The sequence below is a fragment of the Numida meleagris genome, chromosome 3 (assembly GCF_002078875.1).
Source record: "Numida meleagris isolate 19003 breed g44 Domestic line chromosome 3, NumMel1.0, whole genome shotgun sequence".
Classification (NCBI taxonomy): domain Eukaryota; kingdom Metazoa; phylum Chordata; class Aves; order Galliformes; family Numididae; genus Numida; species Numida meleagris.
In genome coordinates this window covers 110,415,310-110,443,229 of record NC_034411.1, presented here as the reverse complement: position 1 = coordinate 110,443,229, position 27,920 = coordinate 110,415,310, and the positions used below count along the sequence as shown (strand labels likewise).

Sequence of the window (27,920 nt, the reverse complement as noted above, 5' to 3'; positions counted from 1 at the left end):
TAATACCAGTCCCATGCCAGATAGGTAGCTGTTCATCATCTGTACGATTTTCCTTTTTGAGTCCCTGTAAAACAGCCTTGCAAAACATGTTCCCAGAGCCCATTGTCTCCTCGCTTTGTATTCCCTTATTCAGAACGCTGGAATTAAATGCTAGGGCTCCAGAAGTATCACAATTGCTTTTCTAATGGGATACAGACTTGAGTGGTCCAATAAGTTGCATTTTTATGTGCGCGTACGTGTGTGCATATGCATACGTGTTTGTCAGTGTATATAAAACTCCTTCAGAAACTGGGAATCTGGAGGCAACCTGTCTATGCAGGTTTGCCACAGAAAAACTTACTGAGAGCTGCCAAGGAGGCTGGCGCTCTTGAAGCTGGAAGCGCACACCAGAACAGAGCAGAAGGTTCCCTACGTGAGTGCTTGGAAGGGCTGTGATCTCCCTTGCTAGGACACTTGTTAGCAGTCAGGAGAGGAACGCGTTTCCAGGTTAGGAGCATGAAGTGAGTTTTCCACCATCTGACGTTCCTTGCGCTCCAGCACAGAGCAGCTTTTCTGCAGCATCAAAAGCTGTTATTGTTTGCCGGGATAACTATGCTAATAAATCCTCTTGTACAAACGCATCTATTATGTTACAAAAAAAAAAAGCCTGCTACTCGAAGCAGTTTTATTGGTATAGCGGCACTTAGACGAGGCCTTTTTCCATCGTCGCTGTCTGTAAGACAAACTTGCATTTCTAACATGTTCCGGTATTTTCCAGCAGTAGGTCCTTTCTTAAGGTGCACTGTAATGGAAAGTGACAACAGAACTTCTGTTCTGTAACTGTAAAGCTGGGAGAGATGCAGCCCTCGGTACCAGCGTGTTCGTTGCCAAGGCTTCCAAATGGAGAGAAAAATCCTTTGGTTGATGTAAGATCTGTTGATCGTTTGGATTTCCCTTTCCCTTTTACTCTACAGGTACTAAACTTGAAATCAAGCGTGCCTGTTCTGATATACTTCAGTGATCCTATTTGAAATTATTCACTAGTTTGACGTTGTCCCTGATCTGCAAGTGGTAACTGCAGCACCAAGCGAACTGACTGTACATAAATGCAGGCACTCGTCTGGCCAGGTCCTGTGTGTGTGGCATGAATGGAGGTGGAACCGAGGTGTCCTTAGAGAAATCCCTGATCTGATGTGTATCACAGTAAGCTCTTCGGCTGATCTGCTTTAGCAAAGCGTGAAGCTCACGTCAAAGGGATATTTGATGTCTGGGTGTTGTACGTTTAGGAACAGATTTCTCTTCAGAAAATTTCTCCAGGAAAAAATGGAAGAAAAAAACCAAAATGAATGCTTTTTTTTTTTTAAATGAGAGCTTGGATGCTTTTTCAGGAAATAAAAGAATTTACAGATGTATGGCTTTTGTTTTGTCATGTATTCTGATTGTAGCTGATAGCTTAGATATAATTTTACTATATTACGTGGACAGATAGGTCCTTATTTCACTAATGAATTGTGTGAATTATGTCCTTCCTTTGTAGGGTTACTACATATTTCTGTGCAGATGAGAGGAAGCTCAGTATAAGTGGATTCTGGACCTGCTGTCCTCAGAAAAACCAAGAATCAAAGTTATATGAAGATAAGTGATCAGTACCGCAGTGTATTGCCCACCTAAAGCATCCTTGCCATGATTCTGTCAGTTGTGAGGGAGCACATACTAGAATTTTGCACTAGAATTTTATGCTAGAATTAGGAATAGGAATTGCTTTCATTACCAGATCCTCAGTTTTCTTAAAATCAAAGCAAACAAAACCCACTAGAACAGCAAACAAAAAAACACCCCGATTTTCCTTAGAGGATGTCTAATGGATACAGTTGGTAACACGAGCATGGGATCTTTTGTTGAACTAACTTTTCAGGCATTGTCTTAAAGCCTGCTTCCACCCTTAAGCAGCCTACCCAGAATGAGCAACGAAGAACAGTTTACTTTCTGAAAAGCAAGTGACCCCTGGTAGCGATTTGTAACTCTGGAAAGAACAAGAAATACTGAAATATGCTATTTTTTTAAAAACCTGAGCTTCAAAATAATGCAACGTGAATCGTGGCGTCAAGAAACACAGATTTGAAATGCATTAGAAATAGATTTCTGATGAAGAGGGAATTTAAGAAGTTCTTCTTTAAGAATTCGGGAGAGATACACAAACCACCTTCTGTAAGCTCTCCGAACGTAACTAGCATGCTGCTCAGTTTATTCAAAAAAGGACTGTAAATCCTGGAAGTTTTAACTTGATATGTTTGCAGGTAACATGATTGATGTGTAATTCTAGAATGAAAGGGGTATTTAGAATCTTGGCTATCAGTTCAGCAGTTCTTATTTCTTAAACAAAGACAGGTCAGACGCTGCTTGTCTTCTCCGAGCGTTGCAGTTTGACTTTTACCCTAGGAATACAAACACATACAAAACTCGCAGAGCAGTCTCGTACTCGAGCTCCTATCGATCACTAAATCAGAAAAAAACACACCAGTGGAGGGGGGGCTAGCCTGTCTGTCAGAAGAGGTTTTTTTTTTTTTTTCATAACTTCTCAGAGGTATATCGTATTATAAATGCATTCGAAATGTTTTGCTCTGAGGATATGTAGCATTCCTATAAAGGTTAAATCAATAAAAATGATTTGGCCACATTCCTAAGCGTGGCTAGAACAGGTAGCCCGTTGTTTAAGGTACCCTTGAATTTCTGGATCAGATTATTATGGTGCAGCAAAAAGGCTTACTAAAGGCTTCTTACTGTCTGCAGACGTTCTGTGTTTCTATCTGAAGATATCATCAGCCTAAAAAAAAAAAAACCTTCAGATTTTCTGAGCTACTGGGGGAAAAAAAAAAAGTGTTTTTTATGTGTCTAGGTTTCTAATGTTGTGCTGTGTGTGCTCTAAGATTTTTAAGGAATTTTTTTGCAACCAGAAGGGCGAAGACACATCAGTAATTGATAACGACCAGGTACGTAAAGGAGGGAAAAGGAGACTTTTTAAATCAGTGATGAGAATTGTAAAATTAATGCCCGTCTTGGCACCTTTATAAGTTTGCTTAGAGTATTATTTTATGCGTATCCGATCCAATAGAATAACTGTAATGCTGTGTGTATTTACTGTACCTAGTCAGTTCAGCGGGCAAGGAAGGAGAATGTGAAATGCTATGGCAGCAAACTTCAAACATCTGCTCGCTTAAATTCTTCCGATTTTTGACATAGCTGATAAAATGTAGTGCCCGTTAAATAGCATTTATTTATTCAGCGCATTTGCTTGACTCGGTGGCCAGTCTTGAAGTTGGGCAGAGTATTTTTATAGATGTAGTGCATGATGAAATCGTTCAGGGGCATCGAGCAGCTCCTGTCTGCTATTATTCCAGGGCAGGTTTGTCTGGCATGGTGTGCGTGTGCAATGCATCTCTGCTTCCGACGCTTTAATATAAGTTTTATGGAGCTCAAGCTTACTGTGGGAACGTGTCCGTAAGATCAGAGTTCGGGCTCCATGGGCATTTTCAGTGTATTCCACTCAGTCTCACTGTGCCCTTTGAGAACGCTGGAACCGAAAAGACGTTGCCTTCTCCTCTTTTCCTCCGCTTGTTTTTCCCTTTGCGTTTCTCTCTTTGCGTGCGAAGGAGCTCGTCCGATTTTTAAGGCTCATCCTGAAAGGCAAACTCCCGAAGAGGAGCTGCTGGCAGCTCGGGCTCTGTGCTCGGAGATGGTTTTCAGTCGTGAAAATCTGATCAGCGAATTAACCGCACATCCGGCTACGTACATCTTTGATCAGAATGGGAACATTCCGACTCGTGTGCGTCGATGTAAGCAGGCTGCGTCGGGTAGGTTTTACACATGTGCACTACACATGTGCCTTGACATTAGTTAGCGAATTAATATTCTAATTGGAAGGAACAAAATGACGGTCTTTCCAGGCTTTGTTTCGTACCTAACGACTGTTGTAATAATTTGTCTTTGGATCTGGACAAGCTTACATCTCCTTTTATTTTAAGGCGTATTCACGCACGTTTCGATGGCTCAGCCATCGTTAACGTTTTGCTTTTGATTTTCAAGGTAACGCTAAAATATGACGGCGACGAGCTTAGGATCCTAAATCATCGTGAGGTCATGACTGAAGTAATTTCTGCACCGAATAAAAGAGCAGTTTCAGGTCCTCTTCCTTAAACACTGTGAAATCAGGAGTTTTTCCAGCGTGTGCCTGCGCAAACACGGTTTGTGTTGCATTAGTGAAATTGTTCTTGCTGCGGTCCGGAAAGGATTTATGCTCAGGAAGATGTATTTCTGCCCATGTGATGCTAAATTAATTTTTTTTTTTTTCTTGCTACCGAGATTGCGTTATTTTTATTATCCACAAACGACCGAGTTTTTCCTGAATGCTGGTTTCTTTAATGAAATGTCAGCAGACAGAGCTTGCCCTCTGAGTTCGTTTTAGTGTTTCTGTTTATGCCTCTTAATCAGAAAGGGGGGAGTAAAAATACACCGAATAGCAAGAAAAATACAGCCCTTAGTTTTGAACGTACAAAGTCGCGTGTGAGAAGGGTGGGAAGGAAGCAAAGTGAATGCCCTTTATGCCAAAAATCCTTTTGGGAAAAGAGAACATTTTTACCGGTGTACCCCAATGTACAGCGCCTGAGTAAATAGTTACTGCTTTCTGCTCCTGTCAGTTTTAAATAAACCAGTCATTGTTATGGCTTGGTTATTCCACAAGCTGCCGAGTTCAACTTTGATAGCCCTGCTTGGAAAACTGCAGAGGATGAAGTCTCTTTAGCATGAGCTTACACTGCTGCTCTTTTCTTAGAGGAAACAAGCTTTGCAGATTGCGTTCGGAAATGCAGGCTTAAACACCGCAGCGTGTTTATAACAAAGCTGCTTCTGTGCTCGGGTATTGTGCGATAGCTACTAGCAGGAGTGCACCAAACCTATCAATAAAAGCGTCACCAAGCTTGACCGTGCGCGTCCCTTCGATATTAAAAAAGCAAACCTGACGCATTTTTTTTTTTTTTTTCTTCCTCCAAAGTTTTCTATTTAAAGGCACAGGGCTCTCAGCTGAACAGGCGATGCGTGTGAATGAGAGCAGTTCCGAGTGGCATTTGCACAGTGAGCACAGCAAGGTATAGGTCCCCTATCAGCTCAGGGTCAGGGCTCTCCTCACCCGTGGCTTTTTGAGGCACGATAAAATAAAAATACGAAATTCTGGCACCGTCTTCAGAATTATGCTTTTTGTTGGTCATGGCTTAAACTGCCTTTTATTTTCCATTGAATCGTAGCTGCTTAATCTGAGTAAAATGACTCATGCCGGTTCTTCCTGAAGGCTGGCATTTATAGTCAATTATTCATGTATAACAATATTAGTGTTAAAAAAAAAATAGTGCAGGGAAGTAACATCAATTTTTGTCTGAGCAACTTGATATTTCAGGTCAAGATTCTCTAAGAGTACATATGGGATGCCTTATTTGTTTCATCAGTCCCAGCAGCTGACCTACAGATAAGACTACCTCAGCTAAGGCACACGCTTTGGAACTCTGAAAGCTGAGGTGGGTGAAGATGGGTCAGTCTGAAGCAGGTTTCTTTTCTTCCTGGGACTGCAGGAATGAGAAGACAGCAACAGGCTCGCTCCCAAACGCCTGCCTCCTCAGAAGCACCACCAAGCATTCTGCACCGACCGCTTCTACCATCTATTATTTCCAAACCAGCAGTTCATTTAGGGCACTGCAGTAGTTTTAGCAGGCATTCTTTCCAGGTACAAAAGTAAGATCCTTGCTTCAGCTTCCTGAACGGCATGTTAGCAAAGCAGAGGTGGGGGAAGCATTGTAAGTGTCCTTTGGATGGTTGCACTGCCGGCCAGTTCCGATGTGATCGCACCTCCTGGGTTTGTGCAACCTCAGCGTTACGCTAAAGACATTTTACCAACACGGGCGTTTCCTAACCTGGCACTATTACTGTGTTTTACGTGAAGAAATTCCAAATTTCAGAAGTACGAAGCAGTAGGAATTAGAAGTTTGAACTGTACTCGTGTGCGTGTTTGCACATACACAACTCATTACCATTTCCTACAAGAAGGAATACCCTGTTCTAATACCACACATGGCTGCATTAAAATCCCGTGCTTTTTTAACTCCGTGTATTCTGATTTGCATTCAGAGGAATTGCAGATCTCCTTAGAGATGAATGCTGTGTGGAAGGGAAGATATTTGCACATTGTTTGTCTGCATTGGCTTTTCCTAAACAAACAAACAAACAAACAAAAAAACACACAAAAACAACCATCTCTATCTTTGGCTCACCAGGGTGATGTTTTTTTTTTACTGGCCATGCTTGCTAATGAAATTGAAGTCAGCAATTAATAAAGCTGTGCAGTGTCACCAGGCTGACCTGCTGTGCTAGACCCCCTGCCCGGAGAGCTGCACACACATTGCTCATCGCTGTGCATGCATGCCCACGCATGTGGATGCACACATGTGTTATTAGTCCTGCCGTTAATTTGGGATGTGGGTGAGGTTGGGCCCTGTTCTGTGAGCAGCAGGGCGATGTGAGCGGCAGCGGCTCTGGGGCTCTGCTTCAGTAAACCACAGAGTGGGTTTTGATGGGAGATATTGGACCACGAGGGCTGAGAAGGCGATGGTGCCAGATAAATTTGGGGGAGAATAAACGTCCGTAAGGTCAGCAGGACTCAACTTTCCTTTGTCGAGAAAATGAGTGATAATAAATTGAGTCCTGACAAGACTCTAGTAGTGCTGATGAAATAGAATCTGTGAAGTAAGTTCGTGTCCATCAGAAACACGGCGGCCATGGCTGGATGAATTCCTGCCAAAATATTTCTGCCGCGGGGATCGCAGATAGAACATATTGAAGGGTGAAGCAGTTGTGAGTGCCACGGCGGCCTGGCCGTAATGAAAATGGTGTTATCAAGAGAGGGGCAGCAGAAGAAACCGTTCTCAGCCTTTGCTGTAAAAACGAAGGCGGTTATATCAGAGATGAGAGCACGTTCTGAAAGAAAACTATTCAGAATGCTCCGAGCGTGATATGGAAATATTTCACTTCTTGCAGCACCGCGTTTATTTACGTGAAAATCTAGCCTTCTTTTTCGCTGTAATCGCTTATAAATATTAATTCTAGCACAGCAAATCGTATTTAATAAGGAGTGGGTTGCGTGGAGTAATGAACGGCTCTGATTCAAACAGCATCAGAGTTTAAAGCGAGTCGGTAGAAAACCTGTGTCTCTTTTAGACTTGGGGCAAGCACCTACGTGACCCAGGGAGCTGACGGACGGGAGGAAGGCTCCAGCAGCGCGCAGCACTCTGACAGGCAGGAGAAAATATACGTGCAGGAAACAGATGCACGAATAATGGATTTTTTTTTTTTTTTAATTGGAAGCGTTCAACTGTTTTATGAGATGGGAACCTGGGTTCGTTTCGTCTTTGTGTGCTCATCTTTAAAATGCTCTCTTTTGGGGCGTGCTTTTCCCTTACGTGAAGTGGCAAGTCTATTTATTTGTAGAGGAGGGCATGTGTGTGGAAGGAAGCGTGCTCTTGGATTGAAGCGTTATTAACTTAAAAACACCTGAGAGCAGAAGGGCGCACCTCCTCAATCTGCTCCCCGCCAGCCTTTGGAAGTCGCTTTGGAAATAAGAGTATACAAAAGGAACGAGAGTTATTGTGTGCAGTGGCAGCAGAGTTGTGCTGTGTCGGGCACAGCAGCTTCTTGCCGGGGTTCTGTGGTGGAGGAGGTGGGTGTTTGCTGCGTTCTGTGGGTGTCTGCCGTCTCCGGGTGAAAATCTGTGCTGAATTCCTAAGTCTGGCAAAATTTCCAAGGAAAATCTCTTTGACATAGCGGGCAGTTTACTAATTTATCTTTTGAGCCCGTTTATCAAAATAAATGTTGTGTTTATTCCTTTCAGACAAATGAGCGTTCTCTATTTCAGCCGGCACTTGGATGTTTTTCTGTTGCAGTTTCTAGATGGGTCGCGAGAACCACGGATGCTCTCGGAGCCCGAGCTAAATCCTTCACGTGCTTCAGGTTTTCCCATCTGAAACTCACTATTAACCCCGAGGCTGCCTTAATTAAAATATTACGTACCCCGGGGGCGTGTGAAACGTGGCAATTTATTGTACTCCTTATTAATGGAGTGCATTGAATGAGCTTTCAGAACCAAGTCCATCCCCTCCGCCGCGTGGAATTGGTTTCTGTGAAGGCGGTGAGGGAAAGCACACAGCTCCGTGGGGCAGCACCTCTGCGGCCCGGCCTGCAGGAGGTCCTCCTCCCACCCCTCTGTGCTCCCAGTTGGGTCAAGGAATGCTGGCTTAGGGCACGGCAGAACTCAGAGCTCTGCTCATCTTTTCAGCCCCACGTGCTGGGTGCGCGCCGCGAGGCGATGCGTCCGAAGCGCAGCTCCTGTTGGCTCTTGCGCTCTACGGAACGAGCATCTCTTGCAAGAATGAGTTAGCGTTTTGTTTTCCTGCTTGCTCTTAGGTTAGATCTTTGCTGTTTACTTAAGGCTGCTCTGAGTTTTTCGGAGGAAAGCTGTGTGCTGATAGCCCGGCCGGAAAATGAGAGCTATGAGGTTCAGTTTTAGATCAACGTTCTCCTGAGCAAGGAATCGAGAGGGATCTCAGCGTTATTGTTCTGCTCTTAACGTGGGGTGGCAGAGCCTTGAAATATTTCTGGTGGAGCAGTTAATACGGCGTGGAAGTTTGATATTTGTACAGTTTGTAAAGGAATTTGAGGTGTTACTCTATTTTGACTTCAGTTTTCAAGTATGCACCGGTGCATCATTAATCATAGGAAATGCAAAAATAAATAATATAGTCCCTTTGGATTTTTCATGTGAATACTTACCTTTTCCTTTTTTTGTATATACAGTTGAGGTATTTAGGTAACCCCTAACCTTTTGCTTCAACAAGGAGGTACAGTATAAAAATATTACCACAGTCTTCATACGAGCAGTTTCTCTCTAAGAAAACCTCTAGATGAATATTTATTGAAAAAAAGCAAAGTTGCAATACAGAATGACTTAGCTTGGCCTGAATATTATATTTTAGACCACCAGTGAATAAAATTAAAAGCACATGGATTTTGAATAACTAGAAAAGGTTGTAATTGATTAGCACTGCATGAAAGTATTGAGGGAGAGTGAGTTTTGATTTGTGAATGGTTCTATTCAATAGAGATTAATCCTGAATGTTTGATAAAATCTTAGTGCCCCTAATGAGTTAGGGTTTTTTTTTTTTCTTTCCCCTCAGCTTAGTTAACCATCAGATATTTCAGCGTTCCTCTAACAAACTGGGAGCATTTTGATCTCAGTGCTTTTTGCATCAGTGCACCGGATTTAAACAGGATCGGTATTAATAGTTCATTTGAGACAGATAATTAAATCAGTGCATTTTGCTGCCGGAGTGTTACATTCACACTGCGGCAGAATTCTGCATGTTTTAGGGTTGGGTGTCCCAAACCTGAGCGAGAAGCTTGCAGCTTTCTGGATGCAAATGAGAACAATTATTCCTGCCTTCCTTCCAATTATTATTTTTTTTTAAAGCCTTGTTATTTTGAATTACATCTGTACACACGCATGTTTACCAAGATTTTTGCTTAGCATCTGCAATCATAGTGAATACGTTCAACGGAACTGGAATATCCAGAGAACTCTACATACAGCCTGTCTCTTATCAGTGCCTTAAGAAAAGGAAAAATAAGGCCCCTTCCCTAATGATGAAGTAGCTTAGAGCAGAAATCTATAGATTTTTCTTTTTTTTTTTTTTTTTTTTTTTTTTTTTTTTTTTTAAGAATAAATGAGAATATTCTGGCGAGTATTTTAATGTAAGTAGAGGACAGTTTTTGCTGAGAACTTGAAGTCTTTCGTTTAGATTTATCACGTCAGTCTGTTGGGGACCGGTTACCAGAAGTTACATCTGAAATAATTGATTAAATTACCAGCCGAATCTTGATGGTAATTTTACATTCCTCGGTGAAATTCTTGCATGCACCGATTGGAAATGCTTTTTTATCACGTGTAACTTTTATGGGAGGCCTCTCAAAAGTATTGCGTGTCCTAAACCATCTCGTATACACGATGTTTACTAGATTTTCTAATCAAGGTGCAGTTCGTTTTTTGCACAGCGAATACTCAGATACATATTTTTTAAGATGATAAGGGCACAAATAGAGTACTTTGGTTGAGGTCATGCACTTATATTTACAATGTCAAGAGATCGTTCCCGCCTATGGGCACAGCGCGCTCGGAACCTGTGCGCAACTGGTTTAACATAGAGCTGCTCTGGATCTGAAACACAGCACCTGCTTAGCTGAGATGAACCGAGATGCAGAGGAATCTGTGTCCCTGTTCTTTAGGAAGGGCTCCTTCCTCTTCACTGCTGTAGTGTCTCCCTTTCTAACAGCACGCAGCAACGCGGAGCGAAAGAAGCGAGACGCAAGCGTAGCTTAGCACCCATGTGAGCTGCTCATCACAGCTCTGCCTTCGTGCCCCGTTATTCCTCCTCATCGTGCTGCTTTCTTGAAGAAAAGCAGCATCAAATTCAGCAATTCCCGAACGGGCTGAAGTCAGTGATGGGGATAGATGGAGAAGCTGAGAGATAGCAAAGAGTAACCGAGCGTGTGCTGGGACAGCGTGCTGCCCCGGGCTGGGAAGTGGGAGCTGATGAGGAACTTCGGGCTCTGAGTCCGGTTTTTTTTTCCTAATATGTTCTGTCTCACTTTCATAAGCTTCTTGTTTTAAGCATAAGAGCTATCGATGACAGATGACAGAATTGATGTGTTGTTCTGCGCCTTTGCTGTTTGTGTGCAGAGTTCCATTTTTGCACCCGACCCGATGCAATGAGGCTGAGGGCAAAGAACGATTCCTCACGCTACAATCCCTTTCCCTTGCTCGGGGAACGATCAGAAGCAGATGAATTAAGCAGTCGGCACTCCGTGTTTTGATAATTTTCGCCAGCTACGTTTCTTCTAATCTCTTTTGGAAGTAAAAGCAAAAGAAAGTCCCTATACATGTAAACTGTATTTCCTGTTGTAAACACTGGGATAATGTGGTCTGGCTACACTTCTGCTCTGCTTCATTAAGACGGCAGTCGTAGCAGAAAAGCTGCTTACCGGTTCTGCGGGAGCACTGCAAGCCCTCCGTGCTGCGCACTGAGCTACCGCAGGTTCTGCTATCGCCCCTGGTATCTGTGGGCAGAAATTAGCCTGTCCTCTCTTCTGTCCAAAGCTCCTCGGCGCGCAGCCTTACAGCTACGTGTGCGCCTTACTGGGAACCAGTCAAAGTGGGGGGAGGTAGGGGAGGGGTAAGAGGAACTTCGCTCACCGCTTCGTTACAATACGAGCCTCACTGGGATGCAGTCACTGCCAGTGGTCCTAGCATTGTTTTTCTTACAAGGGGGGCAGGGGAGGAAAAGAAGTAGGTTTAGCTGCAGCCCCAACCCAGCTGCAACATGATGGACACCGTTAAGAGAATCTTGTAAGTTTTCAGATTTCTTTCTCCCCCGTCTCTCAGCGTTTTCTGTTAAGTTTCCCTGATCTGTGTCAGTAAGAGATGCTTTGAAAGAGATCTTGCATGTGCCTCTCGCCACTGCTCAAAGACAACTAGAACACAGCCTTTCCCAACGCCTTTTAAAATGCCACTTCATTTTACTCGCAGAGAAATCACTCGAAATCGTATCTGCTTTTATTTAGTATTTTGGAAGTGAGATGCTTTGTGCCGAATTGAAAACTGCATCCGAGGGGAAGAATCTTTTCCAAGCAAGCCGCAAGGAAGGTGCCTTTTTATAGCGTGTTTGTGATTACCTCGTGGGCATGTATGGATGCAGTGCACATCAATGTGCCTCAGTATACAGATTTGATTTCTTAAAGGAATCTGTTCGTACAATCCTGACTATGGAAGCAGATATTTGGCAGCGCTCTTCTACAGTTTTTTTTTTCTTAACCCCCACTTTCAATTAAAGCTTAAATTCATCAGCATGTTAAATTATAGAACCTTAATTTCGCAAGTTAATATTTATCCGCACGGATGTTTTTTGCCCTGCTCGTAACAAGTGCAGTGGGGAAGGGTTTGCTTTCGGAACGAATATATTAAAAAAATAATAATAATTTAAAAAAAAAAAAAAAAACAACCACCAAAACAACAACCACATTTTGCTGTGCAACGAGGGCAAAGGACGACAGCTTTACACCGATAACTCAGCGTGCTCCCCGCGCTGTAAGGTGGGATGTCTGGGGCAGCTATGGGCACAGGAGGCTGCTGAGTGCTACGTGCTCCTCACTTTCACCGAGCCTACAGCAGAAGCAGTGCTACATCACGAAGCATGCGCCTCGTAGAATCTATCTGTCATTAACCTGTTGGCTACGCTTCGCACCAGAGCCCTCCATCAGCTCTCCCTTAACGCTGCTGCCCCTCTCCCCGAGCTCCGTGTGTGTGCCAGCACAGATAACACGCTGTGACCTTCCCAGCCATGCCGGGAGCCAGGTTCCGGCGCAGCACACCTGCTGCCAGCCCTGCACTCAGCCCCAGCTCCTCTACTCGCTGACCAAACCCACTCTCACATCGGCACCGTTTACTTTCATGCTGCTTGTGCTTTTCCCCCCCCCCATCAAAGCCGGCGTGCTGTTTCCTCACCCTAGCATCCCATCCAGCTCCTTTCTGTCCCCATCACCGTTCCCCCCCCGCGTTATCCGGAAAGCTCCGCCGGCGGCGAACAGAAGCCGAGGTAGCGCAGCACTTACCCCAAAAGAAGTTTTGCTGACATGGTGTCACGGAGCTGAAGAGGCTGTTTGATGCCATAGTCCCTCCCGTTTCAGGCACAGCTTTCGCCTCCTGGTGCGAATGCTTCTTGGATCCTCAAACTGCAAACACAAACCATAGCCAGACCTCGTTTTAGTTTTGCAGCCTCCCTGGATCGCATAGACTCAAGAGATGGTTTTTTTTTTTTGCTGTCAAAAAATTGGGTAGCACTGGGAACGTGTGAAAAGCGAGGAAACAAAACAAAACAAAACAAAAAAAAAAGAATGAGCAAATATTTGAAGGACCTACTATTACTGCATAGACTGTGGTTAGAGAGCACTTACTGACTCTGTTGGTCTCAGTGGCTGGTAGTGACCTGCGGAGCTTAACCATTTAAAAACCAGAGGCTTCTTTGCTGTCCTCCTGGAGAAAGTTTGCACCGCACTTGTGGTTCTGTGGTTGTTTGTGAGGCGAATGAAGCATTCACACAATCCAAAAAAGCAAAAGCTTTAAAACTCCTTTTTTTTGCAAGCACTGTTACTGGAGAGAGAGAATCATGTGGCTCGTGACATCAGAGGACTCGCAGAGGACTGCCTACCACTGGGGCTTGTTCTTGCTCTCTCCCCCTTTTTTTTTTTTTTTTATTCTTTTTTCCCTCCCTTTTTTTTTTTTTTTTTTTATTTTGACAAAAGGCCCGTGGTAAGGCCCTTCCTGGCATCCAGAGGGATACAGCATTTTAATTTTTGTGACTCACGAGGATTTGGAGGGAGTACAGAATGCCGTAAGAGCCCAAACTTCTGTACAGTCAAAGCATATGGACCGCAGAACGCTATGTGTACTCTCAGTTCAGGTTCCCCCCGCTCTTCTTCCCCCTCCTTTTCTCTTTCTCATTTTTTTCCTTCCCCCTTTTTCTTTTTTTTTTTTTTTCTTTCCCTCCTCCGTTATTGTGCTCTGTGGAAAAGTGAGCAAAATTGGCCCGAGCGGCTGTGTGAAATTCTGAACAACAGTGATGATTTACAATAATTTACATCTTTGGATTGCATCACGGTCTTGGGTCTGCTTCGCATTTGCCGGGTGGCTGGATTCCTTCTGTTTTCCTTTTTCTCCTTGTCTTCCTCTCCTCGTGGGTCTGTAACTCATTGTGAGGAGCGGTACCTTGCGAAGGCCGCCTGGCAGCCCGCGTGCTGGGGCTGCACTGCGCTGCTTGGGCCGCCCATCGCTCTGCACATCTGCTCTCCCTTCTGTGCCCTGCTTACCTGCCTGCCAGCAGCACGCAGTGCCACGGAACACAAAGCAAGGGCGGTTAGGGTGCTGCTCTGTCCGGGCCAGAACGCTGTCCTCTCAACCTCAGAAGTGGTTGCGCTGCATTCCGAGTGATGCTTTCGAATGCGAATATCGCTGGGATGGAATAGAGAGGCATTGCATAACCGGGAGCTTTTGATTGCCCTTCTGTTAATTGCTCATTATAACTCGCGTTGAGGAGGGATAGGGCGGACTTAGGCTTTTGGGGGAGACTATAAATAACTTTATTCGCCAGTTAATGTTAACACTTAGTTTTAAAATGAAACGTAAATTTGATGCACGTGTAAGATTTAAGTGCTTCGTATCAAATGCGTGCATGTGCGAATAATATTTTTTATATACTTAACATATTGTAACTCTGACTTTGATTGTGTAATATAAGTCTTTACTGTACCAGTACGGAGCGGGTTAACAAAAGCAGTATTTTTCTGTTTATAATAGAGGCTTTGAAATAAATTGCAAAATGCTGTGCGTAGTAAGGAATAATGTGCACAGACAGTGTGTATTAGTAGCCTTGATTTGCTCACTCAGATTCAGAACGAAATTGGAAACATCTTGGAGAAAGTATCTTATATTTTTTTTCGCCTCTCTGGACACGATGTCTGGGGCTTTCCTTCGGAGCCTGCTTGTATCACAGAGGTGCTGCCTTTTCTGCTTTTAGCCGAGCGAGTTTTTTTGTTTGGTTGTTACCTCATACGGTGTGAAATCTTTTCTAGGTGTCGTTCAGCTTTCATTTGGAAAATAAACCCCATCTCTTTGAAGCTGGCATCCCTCCCTTTGCGTTCTCCTCTTGGCTGTCCAGAAGCGGGCAGCAGCGGTGGGCAGGGCAGCTGGGAAAGGAGATGTGGGTGCAAATGACAGCTGGGGCATCCTGAGTTTTCATTATCAGAAAGTTAGCAAAGCAACGTAAGGGCCCTGTATGTTAAAAAGTACTTCCCTGACGTTTGTAATAGGGTTAATTGCGTTGTTCTTAATGCGGCATCTGGAACGCTATTAGATACTGGTGCGTTTGTAGAAGTCCATCTTAAAACGAGACAGGAGCATTCTGCAAATCACCCATCTCATACTCTTATATCAGTGCTATTAATTCTTCTGGTGATGCCTTCCTCTGCATTCCTTTATATTTTCACAGCGTGGCTAGGAACATCAGCACAAAGAAGTTAAACGCGTTAGGATGATTCCAAGCTCCGTCATGTTTTCAAATAAGCAAAGTTTGCTGGGGCAACTTAGAGCATGGGAGCTCCTGGTGCAGCGAGGGGCATTGGAGGCTTCTGCCCCCAGTACCTGCAGGGCTCCTGGCTGTAAGCACAGTGCTACTGTGCCCTGAGAGCTGTCAGCTCCCATTGGGCAGCGGGGAAATGCCCAGCTGTCATCCGACAGACCGCTGCCTTCTCATCTTAGGTGCTTTCATCCACTTCAGTGCAGCTGATTGAGGTTTGGAAGTTCAGAATTTAGTCTTAGCTACATCTTTCACGTTGGTATTTTGAACTTTCTTTGCATTGCAGCATGCTCTGTCCTTCCATGGACATTTTTTTTTTAACGCTGTCAATTGGGTGCTGAGTGATTCTCTGATTTTGTTGCTGCATTTTCTTTTGCTGTGATAACTTTGAGATATTTTTTTCCTTTTCACTGTAACAGTTTTTCACCTGTGACACCACGAGGAAGGCCACTGCAGTGAAGTCTTCCAGTGAAGCAAAACACATTAACACGTGAAGAACAAATCATTTCATGGGGTAAATCACAGAATCATAGAATGGCCTGGGTTGAAAAGGACCTCAGAGATCATCGAGTCTCAGTCTCCCTGCTAAGTGCATCAGGAACTGATAATGAAAAAAAACCTTTTTTTAACTAGGCAGCATAGAGACCATTATAAATCAGAACTATACACAGACCTAATTCACGCAGAGCTGCCTTGCAGCAGATGCGTGAATCCCAAAATTCACTGTGTGAAAGCGTCTTGGTTGCAGCCCTTTGTTTCAAAGGTGCATCTGTAAAAATCAAAGTCCCTGTCTGAGTTCCATCGGGGATGCTTTGAGCCACAATGATGCTGACAAAGGAAGTATTACGCTCAGGAATTTCTTTGGTAAGCTCTGAGCTTGGTCTCGGCGACAAATGAAGCAGTCGACTGCAATGCAACGCTAACTGATAATTAACATCTCTCCCCTTTTCTTTTTTTTAATTTGAAATATGTTTAGGTACTTGTAAGCCATGCTTTATTTCCAGGCCTTTTGCCTTCTGTCCCTCCAAGCTCACACAGCATAGAAACAGTAGGTGAACTTTGTACTTAATTTTTTCTTTCTACAGCTAGGGAGGTAGAAATACTCTACTTACAGCACTAGGATGACAAACGTGTTAAATTGCACTTGCTTATAAGTTATACAGTATATATAATAACAAGACACTGATTTTTATAGTGCAGAAAGCAGTTTCCTCAGATACAAGTGTTAATTGCAGGTGGTATTAAAGCATCTGCTTCTGCTACAGCAGCATGTCAATTTTTTTCTTTCTTTTTAAGGAGAGAAACCTCTGCTTGGCTGTGTTCCTAACTCAGAGCGAAGCTACAAGTTTTGGAGTGACTGTACTGTATTTTTGGATGGCTCTTAGCATTAAAAGATTAGCATATTTTACAGAACTACTGTTGCTGAACTTGGGTATCTTGTAGGCCTCTATTTTCCAGCAGCTTCATTTGCTGCTGGGACACACACACAGTTTGAGCGAAAGCTGGAACTGCCCTTTAATTAAAATCATCGTCACATCGAGGTTGTTTCAGCTCTCATTCCCTGCCTGATGCTGCTTACTGGGGATGCAAGGAGTAGCGTGGGACATCTGGGATTCTTCTGCCCTCTCTCTAGGATGTTTTTCTACCTTGAAGCTTTTCTCAAAATAAGATGTGGTTTGAAGTAGGTGGGACCTGGAACCATGAACCAGATAGAGGGGGAAAAATACTGCTGCATTTCCAGGGTAAGCAGAAGTTGCAGCTTTTCTGTACCGTGGAATCAGGACAAATTAAACCAAACTGTTACTTAAATTAAAAGGATGCTCATCCTCTGTTAACGGAGTACAGCATTTAATAGCAAGTGGCAATGCGTGGTTTGCATTCGTCTTGAATTGCCAGGTTTCTCACTTCTATATTTAATTAAAAAAATGGTATTTTGCACTGAATTGCATTCTGTCTCCGATCAGCATTGAATAAGAGTTCACATCTTAATAGTCCAGTATATGTAACCTCTGCTACTCTTGCTGCTCACATGTTTTTTTCTGACAAGTGGTTGCGTTCCTCAAATACGTATCTTGCAGAATGCATGGCAGTTGAGGGAGCATTTTTGATTAGACATTATGTACCCTAAACAAATGGCACTTAAGATCATCCTAACCTTGTAGCTGTTTTCTCCTGTTTTTTTTTTTTCTTTTTTTCTTAAGCCAACTTGCAGAAAATATGGGAAACTTGTCTCATATAACAGCTGAGGATGTGGCTAGGTTAAGGCAGGAAACTGCTACCCACAATGCAATGTTACATACACTACCACTTAATAAAATTTATTTCAAACATGCTACTGACAAAACCAAAGAAAAATAATATCCTAACTACACTAGTTAGTACACTAAATATATCTAGGGAAAAGTGAAAGTAATCTCTCCAGAGCCTTTCTTGCTGTTAGGATACAATGCCACCAGTAGTTAAACTAGAGCAGATCTCCGCAGTTAAAAAAGCAGTGACCTATTTTTAGGAAATATTCACATCACAATGGAAATTAACGATTGTGTACTTTCTAATCACAGCCAGAGCTACTTAATGTGGAGAGACGTGAGATAAGCTTTCTCCCCAGGATTTTTCTGGTCGCCGAAATCTCTCCTTGCGTGGTTCTCCAAGGGGCAGCTTTCCTTGCTTCCCCCCGTTTGCAGTGCCTTACCTTTGCCGTGGGCCAGCGGCCCTTTGGCTGCCCCTCTCACTTCATCTGCCTACAGGGTAGGCTGCAAATATTCCTGGTGCCGTGCGGGGAAGGAACCGACATGTCACCTTCCTACGCCATGCAAAGAGTTCAGGGATCTCGTCGCTTTCTCTCATAGCCCGCAACCTAGTAACTTCTGAGAGGAAGTTCAGTTAATTTCTAAGGTGAATTTAATAATCTTGAATCTCTAGCAAGTATTTTAAAATATCTAATAGATATAGTTGGGGTCGCTGATGCTGCTTTGCTGTGAGCATCCCGAAAGCCTCGTTCTAGATGCATTTGAGTGTGCTGTTGTTTCTAAATGGATGTATACGAAGGGCGATCCTCGTGCAGAACGTTTTTGAAGTGTTCGCCTCTCTGGTTAAAGAGCACTTATCAAGAACAGCTGCTGCAGCGCTGTGGATCCTATCCATGGACTCATGGTGGTCTGCTGAACAACGTTCTTCAAGTTTGACAGGTGAGACAGAGACTCTCCAGTGCCACTGCTTTTGGATGAATCTAGCTGTGGTTGGAGAAAGTGCATCTTGCCAAAACGTATGGGTAAGACCACACACAGTCTTTAAAATAGTTATTGTAAGCTTATTTTTAGGCAATATGTCTTGACGGTTCTTTTATTTGCATGCCAGTTTCGCTGCTGCTTATAGATTTTTCATTTATTTTAGTAATGGCAGTTGCAGATTTAGATCTACGCTGGTAAAGCTTTTGCACAACGTTTGCACGGGAAAACTAACGAAAGCTTGCTGCTTTCCGACCTCCAATCAAGGATAGAGAACAGATTTAAAAATACGAAAGCAGATTATTCACGCTGTTCAGGTTTGGTTGTCAGTGTTTCCATATTCAAGCCCATTTTCAGGGGCATAGTTCAGCAATAAAAATTTGCTTCTGGTTTTAAAATCATACCCGTTTCAGTAGCTTCTGCGTGCTTGTGGAAGTCTGCAGCAGCGTAGATTTAAGACATGAAATTAGCTCAGTAAGTAATAAAAACGATTTTTTTTTAAAAGTTGCGTAGTTATTAAATAGCGAATTTAGAATCTGCCTTTGATTTATGCCGTAACTCCCGGGCGGTATTTTTCATGTATATTTTAATGCCTAGAATAATCTTTGCATTCTAAGTGTCTGCTTCAACAGTTGGCTTGGTAATGTGGATTGAAAATGCTGTGTGCTTAACTGACAGTTGGGGAAGGGGGTTGCACCCTGCAGAATTTCAGAGTAAACAGAACCCCTTTGGTAACTTCCAGAGCAGATGGCTTTTAAATACCCCGAGAGGAATTAAATATAACACTGAAATGGAATATCACAACCCATTGGGTTCATTGGGTAGTGATGCTTCGACATTATGGATTAATAACAGCATGTTTTTTTTTTTCCTATTTCTGTCTTTTCCAGATAATCTTGCATAATTAATGCGTGACTGTTTCTTGATGAAACGTCGCTCGCTTTTTCTATTACTCAGTATTGCATATTGCCCTTGTTTATAGCCATGGACTTTACAGACAATTAAGGAAATAGTCACCGCCCTGAGGAGTATACAATTAAATAAATGCAGTCATTTAAGAAATATATATATATATATGTATATAAAGGGGAAAATAACTCATAGAATATACTGTAATAAAAGCGAGTGATTGGAAGAATTTCATGGAGAAGGGACGGTGGTTGGTTTTAATTTCATGACGAGCTTTCTCTGCACTGCTGTTGTACAATGGATGTCCACCACTGGTGTGACTGCCTGCTGCTTCTGGTCACTTGAACTGAACGTGATGCCTGCTCATCCTGGCTTCGTCTCCATAATTGTTGGGGAAGAAAACCAAAACGCACGCCCTATTTCCTTATGTAACGTGTGCGAGCTGAAATGCTTCCGTGCTAATTTATTATATTTACGTAAGTCTGAGATCTTCAGGCCTGTAAACAATATTTTTTTTAGCAAAGGCAGTTTGATCCTTTCCCTGATTTATCTCTCCACATCCATTTTTTTTTTTCGTATTTAAGACCTGATTTGGTTTTGTTTCCTCACAACAGTTTGAGCTTTCCCTTGTAATTTAAAACGCGTAGTGGGTTTTGGTGGAGAAGAGAGCTCAAAATCATTCATAAGAAAGTTGAAAAGAGGATGAGAGGGAAATGGACTGGATGATCTTGTAGGTCTTTTCCAACCTAGCTAATTCTAATTCTATGGAAGGAATAGGAGTTAAAAGAGGAGAGCTGGAAAACCTTTCTTTTTCTTTTTATTGAATGAGCTGTTTTTTTGGTTTTTTTGTTTTTTTTTTTTAACAATATGGCTCCTATTTTGTATAGAGACTGGAGCAGGACGAAGAACAAAAGCCATGCATCCCTTCCCTTGTTGACTGGGAGACTGGAGTGCAAAGTGAGAACCAGTAAGAGGCATTTGAGACCGGAGGAGCTGCCTAGCTGTGTTCAGTGCAGCATTCAGCTCTTTTCAAATGAACTGGGGAACCTAGAGAACACAAGAGCCCAATCAGCTTCAGCGATGCTGAAGAGTGTGGGAGAGTTGGTTCATTGGTTTTTCACGTCCTCAGGAGAAAGCAGGCAGTGTTTTAATACCTGCAGCTCCTTTTCCGTGCTCCTGAAAAATCACATTTGCCCTTTGTAACTGAAAATCCGTTTTGAGATTTCGGTGAAGGGGTCTGAGGATCATTCATGAGAGGGTTGAAAAGCGGATGAGAGGGATATTAATTGATGATCAAATTAGCAGGTGTCAATTCTGTTACAAGTTGTTTTTGTCACGCTCTGAGTAGCAGACTGCTGAGTAACTGAGTGGCGGTAATAAAGAAAATACACAAAAATGAATTACGACCATTCCTTCCACTTCTTTCTTCCCTGAGCTTCCCTTCCCACAAGCGAGGGAGCAGAGTGGTTTGCAGAGACCCTGCGATTGGGTTGCCAGAATCCAGATCAATGTCTTCTAAGATAAGTAATGCAAGCTTTGAGGAAATATTCTATGTGGACAAAACATTATGTGCGTTATTTCATTTTTAAGACTTTGATTTTTTATTTTTTATTTTTTTTGCTTCAACCAATTATTTCTTTTCCCCTTGTATGGATAAATAATAATTTATTCTAGGAATATCCACCACCGTGCCTACCTGTCTGTAGTGGGCACCCAAACCAATCAGCTCTGCTGGGTATGGGCTGTTGGGTACATGGGTGCTTTTAACTTGACAGCCAGCCTCTAATTAAAAGAACTGTGTATCTCCTCTTCAAGACAAAACACAGGTTCTGGATCTACCGCTTGACATTGTAGAGGAGTTTGGGGTCAGGGGCCAAAGGTACTGAGAACTTGGGCTGCTTGAGGGAAATCGCAGTTCCTGGTATCGGTAACGTGAGGGGGTTGGGATCTGTGTGTAGGGCTTGTGCTAATACAATAAAACTGATGGGACTCGTTAACCTTTGGTTGATTGGGACTTGAGTGAGAAGTGTGACCTTACTGGGATTTGTGAAGCGGGACGAAACTCTCTGTGGTGATGGTATACAAAAGATGGCAGTGGGCAGCCTAGAGAATATTGGGTATTGCCTACTAATGAGGTTGTGTATAGTGACAGGCTGTAGCAGTGAATCACAGAATTATAGGGGAAGGAAACTTTCGTAGTTCATAAGCTTGTTACTTTATCAAAAGCTGCATTTTAGGAAGGTGGGCTCTACATTAGAGATTAATTCATCCACCACCTACTTTGTAGCACAGTGCATTAGGTGAGGTCAGTTCTAACAGGTTCTCAGTGACATTTGTCTCCTCTGGATTCCGTGCCCTGTAATCGTGCTGCCAGAGCAGGCCATAGCAGCCAGGCTTCTTGCTTTCATTTCGGACAGTCCGTGGCGAGGTCGAGATCTGCACGACCCGACGTTTCTGTCAGAGCAAGCAGAGCTCTGGGCAGCTTTGCTGCTTTGCCACAAACCCCAACACTGTGGCTTCTCAGGAGCCAGAGTTCCTTCGGATGGCCTGTGCTTCAAGGTGGGGGCCCTCTGAACTGCTCCGTGCGGTACAAAAGGAGATAACCTTTGTCTTTCACGTTTTGTCTTTATGGGGAGGGTTTATCTTTCAGAGCTTAAAAAAGAAGGGAAAAAAAAAAAAAACTTCAATAATTTGGGTGTGGGGATTAAAATGCAGTTTTCTTTTGCCATCTCCGTCCTGCTGGTTCTGTAAGATTTGTAATTATTCTCCCTTCTTCAAACTTGACACGAAAAGTTTTCTTTTCTTTACGAAAATCAAAATGTTTTCTTGCTCTTTAAGTCCAGCTTTGCCGTGTGGGTTTGAAGCAACTCTGCAGCAGAATGTTTATATTTCAGTTTCGGGAAAAATGATACCAGTCTGTTCAGAAACGGACTATTTGCAGTAGTAAGTGGCATCCTTACAAGCTAAACATAACGATCAAAGAGTTGAAGAAATAACAAATTTAGTTGTCTTTTGGACAAAATTACAATGGAATCGCATTTGGTTTGTCATTTAGTTTCAGCATGATTTATTTTTCTTCTCTCTTAATTGAAGAATGAATCCAGTTCATAACGGAATGAAATTCAGTCGTCTTATTTTCTGATGTGGGTAGAAAATACCAGTTTTATCTCTGCAGAGGAGCTACAGTAATTCAAGCTCATTTTCCCTTTTGAATAGCAGAAATAAACTGAGTAGGATGTTCATTACATGACATTATTATGCCCAGAATCACTTTAAGAATCCATGAATTTTACAGAATGCTTTAATTCTTTAGAAACTTTTCCTTCAGCTTCCTTTATTAACTGTTACTGTGATAGATACACAACTAAAATAATGAGGATTGTCCATAAGTTCAGCTATTAATTGAGAGCTAGAACCTGAACAGCTTGCACATAGAACTAGTCCCATTCTATTCCCATTCCTATCTGTGTTCTTTTCCTAAAGAAGCAAATTTACCTAAACTCCATTCTGGAAGAATGAGTTGAAACTAGCATGAAAATGCCAGGAGCGAGGTTTTGACTGACATTTAGCCCTGTTGTACTTGGTACATTATAATAGAGTGTTAACTGATTGAATTATTTTTTTCTCCCCCAGAACTCCTGATTCATTCTTTGCATGGAATGAATACTGCACGCTTCAGAGTCAGTTCCTCAGTGATTTTCTTGCAGTCCCTCATTGCTCATTGTGTGGCTGCCAGCCATCTTCAAACCCTATTGATTAGAAGAATTACTGACTTTCACGTGCCCTTCTGTGGCGTATGTCACATCACGAGAATACTGTAAAAACTTTTTTTCTTCTTTTACTCTTGGGAAGAGTGTTATTGCCTATAGCAGTTACTTAGGGGGGTTACACATAGAATGAAATTTAGAAGTAAAAAACGAAACCTAAACTTCTCAACTGCTCTACAGCACACACTTAAGAGTGCTCTATTTTGTTAAAATGCTGTAGCTGCAATTAGGGGAGGGACCAATGTGAATTCTGAGTGTTGCAGGTATGTGCCATGAATTAGCTGTGATCTCCTAGTAATGTACATAATTAAACATAGAGGGTGAAGGGCTCTATGAACAGCAGCACCACTGTTCCTGTTAGACTGCAGGAAGAACATTACAATGAAGTAATTTTTTTTTGTTTGTTTGTTTCTTTTGATGACTGGATAGAAGGCCATCAGCTTAGTTCTCCTTTTCCAGAATGTCTCTATGGAAAGAGAAGAAAACAGTAAAGCAGCACTGAGAAAAGTTTTCTTCCCTTTTCTGTACTGCTGCTTTTCACTTTGATAACTGAAGAGTCTTAGTTAATGGAGTATAGTGTGGTCTATGTTTTCAGGTATTATTAGCTCTTATGTCCTCCTTCATGTTTGTTTAGCAGGTAAACAACTTAATTTGTTTTAGAAATGATGTAACAGAGATGTAGGCAGACTCTGGGTCTGAATTTGGAAGTTGGGAGTACCTGCTCTAAAATAAGCCTTAAATTTACTGTTGAAAATACACGATTGTGTTAATCTCCCATCTCCTAATGATGCCTGAAGTCTTGCTTAGTTCATTAGCATACTACCTATAGTTGATGTAAAAATGGGAAAAAAGACCCAATAGAAATGTTTCAATAGAATCTGTCCTTCTGCAGCATTAATAAATAAAAGTCTTCTTTAGATGGTTAAACGTGTAGGATCTTACAAGTTTCAACCCAAGCTTTCACCGATGTTTTTTGTTGGCTTTGGGCTAGTCAGCTGAACTTGGCATTCATTTTTCTTGGCTTGATTATTCCTTTCATTTACCCATAAATCAGGACTAATTCTGTTGAAGTTACTGCAGTTTTTTAGGGGCAAGATAGCTGTAAAATGCTTTAGTGGAAAATGGCTGTAGTCTGATGCTTGAGATGTGGCTTTAGCTATGGGGTTGAAACTCAGACTTCTTTCTGAAACTTCTCAAAGCTAGGTAATTTGTTCTTCAGTTCCTGCTGTGGGATGAGAACGATATGTTTGTTGTTTTTGTTCTTTTATTTTACGTTAATAAATTTAATTCATTTCATTTCAGGGCTGTATACTAGTGACGAAGGTCATGGGAGTGCCAGCGTGAAGACTGAGTTTGTCCCTGTTGTGTGTAGTAAAGTTTTTAGTCCTCAACGATTTCCCAGAGTTATAGAGAAGACTGCCTGATGTTTTATTGTGAAAGTACACTAAGCTGAAGTGCTAAGTAAGAGTATGATTTTCATTTTTATCTTTTTAAACTCAATCCATCACTCAGCACTGTAGAATATTTGTTTAGAAGAGCGCTAGCGTCTTGCAGTTGATTTAAGACCCTTCATGGAATCTCCTATGAGTAAATGCTGTGTTTTCTGGTGCATTTCTTCCCACTATCAAAGTTAAACTCTTGGGAGCTTCTCGAGTTAGCTAAAGAAATCACTAGTGACTATGGTACTTTGATATTTAGAGATTTATGTCGCTACTGAGTGGGTAACTCTAGGGATTTTTTAAATTTAAAGAAGGTGCAGAACATAGGCAAGTGTTACCCTTAATCTTGTCTATTAAACATCATAAAGTCATCAGAGCACAGTCATTGCCTTTCCCTTGTGCTTTTCTCAGTATAACTTACTGTTTTGTTTAAAAGTAAATAAATCAGAGCCCTTACAAATCTTTTGTAAAACTAGACATTTCAACTGAGATCAACATTTTGTTGTTCAAAACAGGATAACAGCTGTGACTTTGTAAGCTACTGTTAGTGGTTTTTGGAAGCTAATTTGTCAGCTAGCTGGCAGGCTTAGCTCATTTGCCAAAAGAAGTTGATGTCATCTCCCATCTCTTTCTTTGTCAAAGCTCAGCGTCTCTTTTCCTTTAACCAGTGGTTCTCAAATAGAACGTTAACAGAATGGGGCTGTTTGCCAGTGGCATTAGTTTCTGTTTATGTAACTTCAATTTAGATCATTCATGGCTTAACACAAAATTAAGTTGTCATATGAGTGTTGATCATCCTTTTTTGTATCCCGTATTTGTGATATGTAGCTCCTTTCTGTGTGCTTTGAATATAAAGCATGAAGAGCAAAAAATTGTTATTTCCAAGTATAGCTAATTTATTCAACCGCTATTCAATGTAGTTTATTATTTCTTGTTCTGCATTCAGCACAGAATAAGGAAGTATTTCATGACTAGCTATCGATTGCAAATAAGATTTCTTGGAAGAATGAATGCCTAAAACTCAGTGACTGTCAATTGCCACTAATGCGTGTCACTTCAACATAAATTATTTGTAATTTCTGTTGAACGGCTTGTCTAAATGAACTGCAAAAGTGCTTATTTTCCAGTAGTTATCTGTCTTATTGCTACGAAGCAACTGCAGCTTTGGCTTAGAATTTGAGGGAACCCCATCGTTTTTAATCTCTTGAGTGAATTCTGTAGTAACTTCTTAGTAGCTTCAGTTTTACACGGCGTTGCGGGGTATAAAGAAGAGATCCTTTTACAACGTATTAGCCAAATGAAAGACGAGAAATTAGAGGTAGGAATGTATTTTCACCCTAGAGGAAACTTACTTGTGAGATCTACCAAGGAACTGGTAGAAATTGAGAACTGAGAAAGCTTGCTAGTGGCCAATTTAGAGTACTGAAATCTTGTTCTGATTGCATACACAGACGCATGAGGTTTTTGCACAAGTGAGGGAATAGTAAATTAGGTTGAAATCAGTTGCTGGTAAACATGAAGTCAGGTACACGAGTTCTGTGCTGCTCGGTTTTGCAGAAAAAGGATATGAGATTCACAATGGGTAGCTCTTAAAATGCGTCAACTTGAGGTTTAGTAGTTCTCAAAAAGTGACTCAATTTTGAAGAATTGAGAGGATATGTGCAAAGCAGTGTTCTGAGTAGTTCTGCAGTCAGGCTTACCCCTATTTTAAAAAGAATAGTCTAAATTTGTTGGAAAAAAAAAAATAAAAGGGAATGACTTCCATACAAGGAGAAACTAAACGGATGGGATTTTAAAGGTTGGCAAGCAACAGCTGAGAGGGGAAGGTGATAAAAATCTACAAGTATGAGCAAATAGGAACAATTATTTCACTTCTTCACAACAAAAACTAGAGGCACCTAGTGAAATGCTCATGAAAGATGGCAGGCTCACAGTGACCATGAGGAAGGAGTTTTTTTAGCAGCGTGTAATTAAATTGTTGAATTCCTAAGTTCACTGCCACAAGGTATTGTAGGATCCGCACATTGTAGTGGCTTAAAAAAAGCACAGCAGAAGATCAAGGAGGTGAGTTTTATCCGTAGCTATAAAACACAGTTGTCTGGTTGCAGCCTTTGGCTAAACGTTAGGTCTGTTGAAGAGAACCCTAAGGTTGGGGCTTTCCTTAAGAACTCTCTACTCATCTTTTTGGAGAGTACTTGATCTCTCAGTCAATCCCTGTTGTTAGGTTTTAGTGTATGGGCCGGCTGATAAATGTATCTCGGTTACAGTCCAACATACTGTGTAATAGGGTATTATTACTACAGGAAAAAAAGGTCACAGACTCTTGAAAGATTTGCAGGTAAGAGTATCTGGTGTGAAATCGGGATGGAGAAATTTGGAAGCTTATAAGGGTAAAATTTAAAATGCTTCTAAATGCTTCTGAAGGTAAGTAGGCTGTAATTCTGTAGAATTATTCTGTAGAATTATTCTGTAGAATAGTATTCTGTAGAATAGTATTCTGTAGAATAGTATTCTGTAGAATAGTATTCTGTAGAATTATTTTCAAAAGTTTATAATCGCTGTGGTATTAATTTGATTTGTAAATTGTTGCTCAGACAAACGTTAATATTTCACTGGGGAATTTCTTTAAAAAGAAGATATTTACCAGTTTTGTATTATCTGGCTTTTCAATCTAATGCTTTTAGATTATTTTTCCTCCCTTTTTAAATAATTTTCCTCCCTTTTTAAATAACTTTATTTTTAGACACTTCTGGTGTCTAACAATCTGGTTGTTGTCCTTTTTGCCTGTTCTTTCTGTAAGGGCAGGGGCAGCCACTAGGGTTGGATGAAGAACTGAACAAGAGGGGAGAGGCTTTAAGGTCTCTTCCAACCCAACCATCCTATGATTCTGTCACTCTGGAAATCAGTGTCTTTGTTAATCTGTGCCTTATCCTTGTGGGGCTTTTCTAAAGGACGTAGCCCCATTGAAAGCTACGTGGTTACTCATGAGTTAAGATGATTAAAATCCTAAAATGACTGGCTTTGGGAAGAGATTCACTTGTGCATTTATTATTATCTTACTTTCCTAAAAGCATGCTTTGATGAAACCCTTCTGGTGTAGATCTGGTTCAATTCCATCCTTTGGTAATATGAAAATAAATCGTAAGGTGTGCTTCCTAATTAAAAAAAAACATACACAAAAGCTCCAGCAAAGTTTTAAAATACAAGATTGTAGGTGATAATTTTTAGTAAAAAATTAATAATAATAATTATTAACATGATAGGCAGAATACACTGAAAACTTAACGTGTGTATCTGCTATTAAGCACTTATTTGAGATTTTAT

At 41.8% G+C, this 27,920-nt stretch overlaps 1 protein-coding gene across 5 annotated transcripts in view; it reads left to right on the top strand.

The window, feature by feature from the left end:
• SUPT3H (SPT3 homolog, SAGA and STAGA complex component) overlaps positions 1 to 27,920 on the top strand; it is a 272,370-nt gene that overhangs the window by 30,458 nt on the left and 213,992 nt on the right. The gene's annotated exons all lie outside the window — the stretch shown is intronic.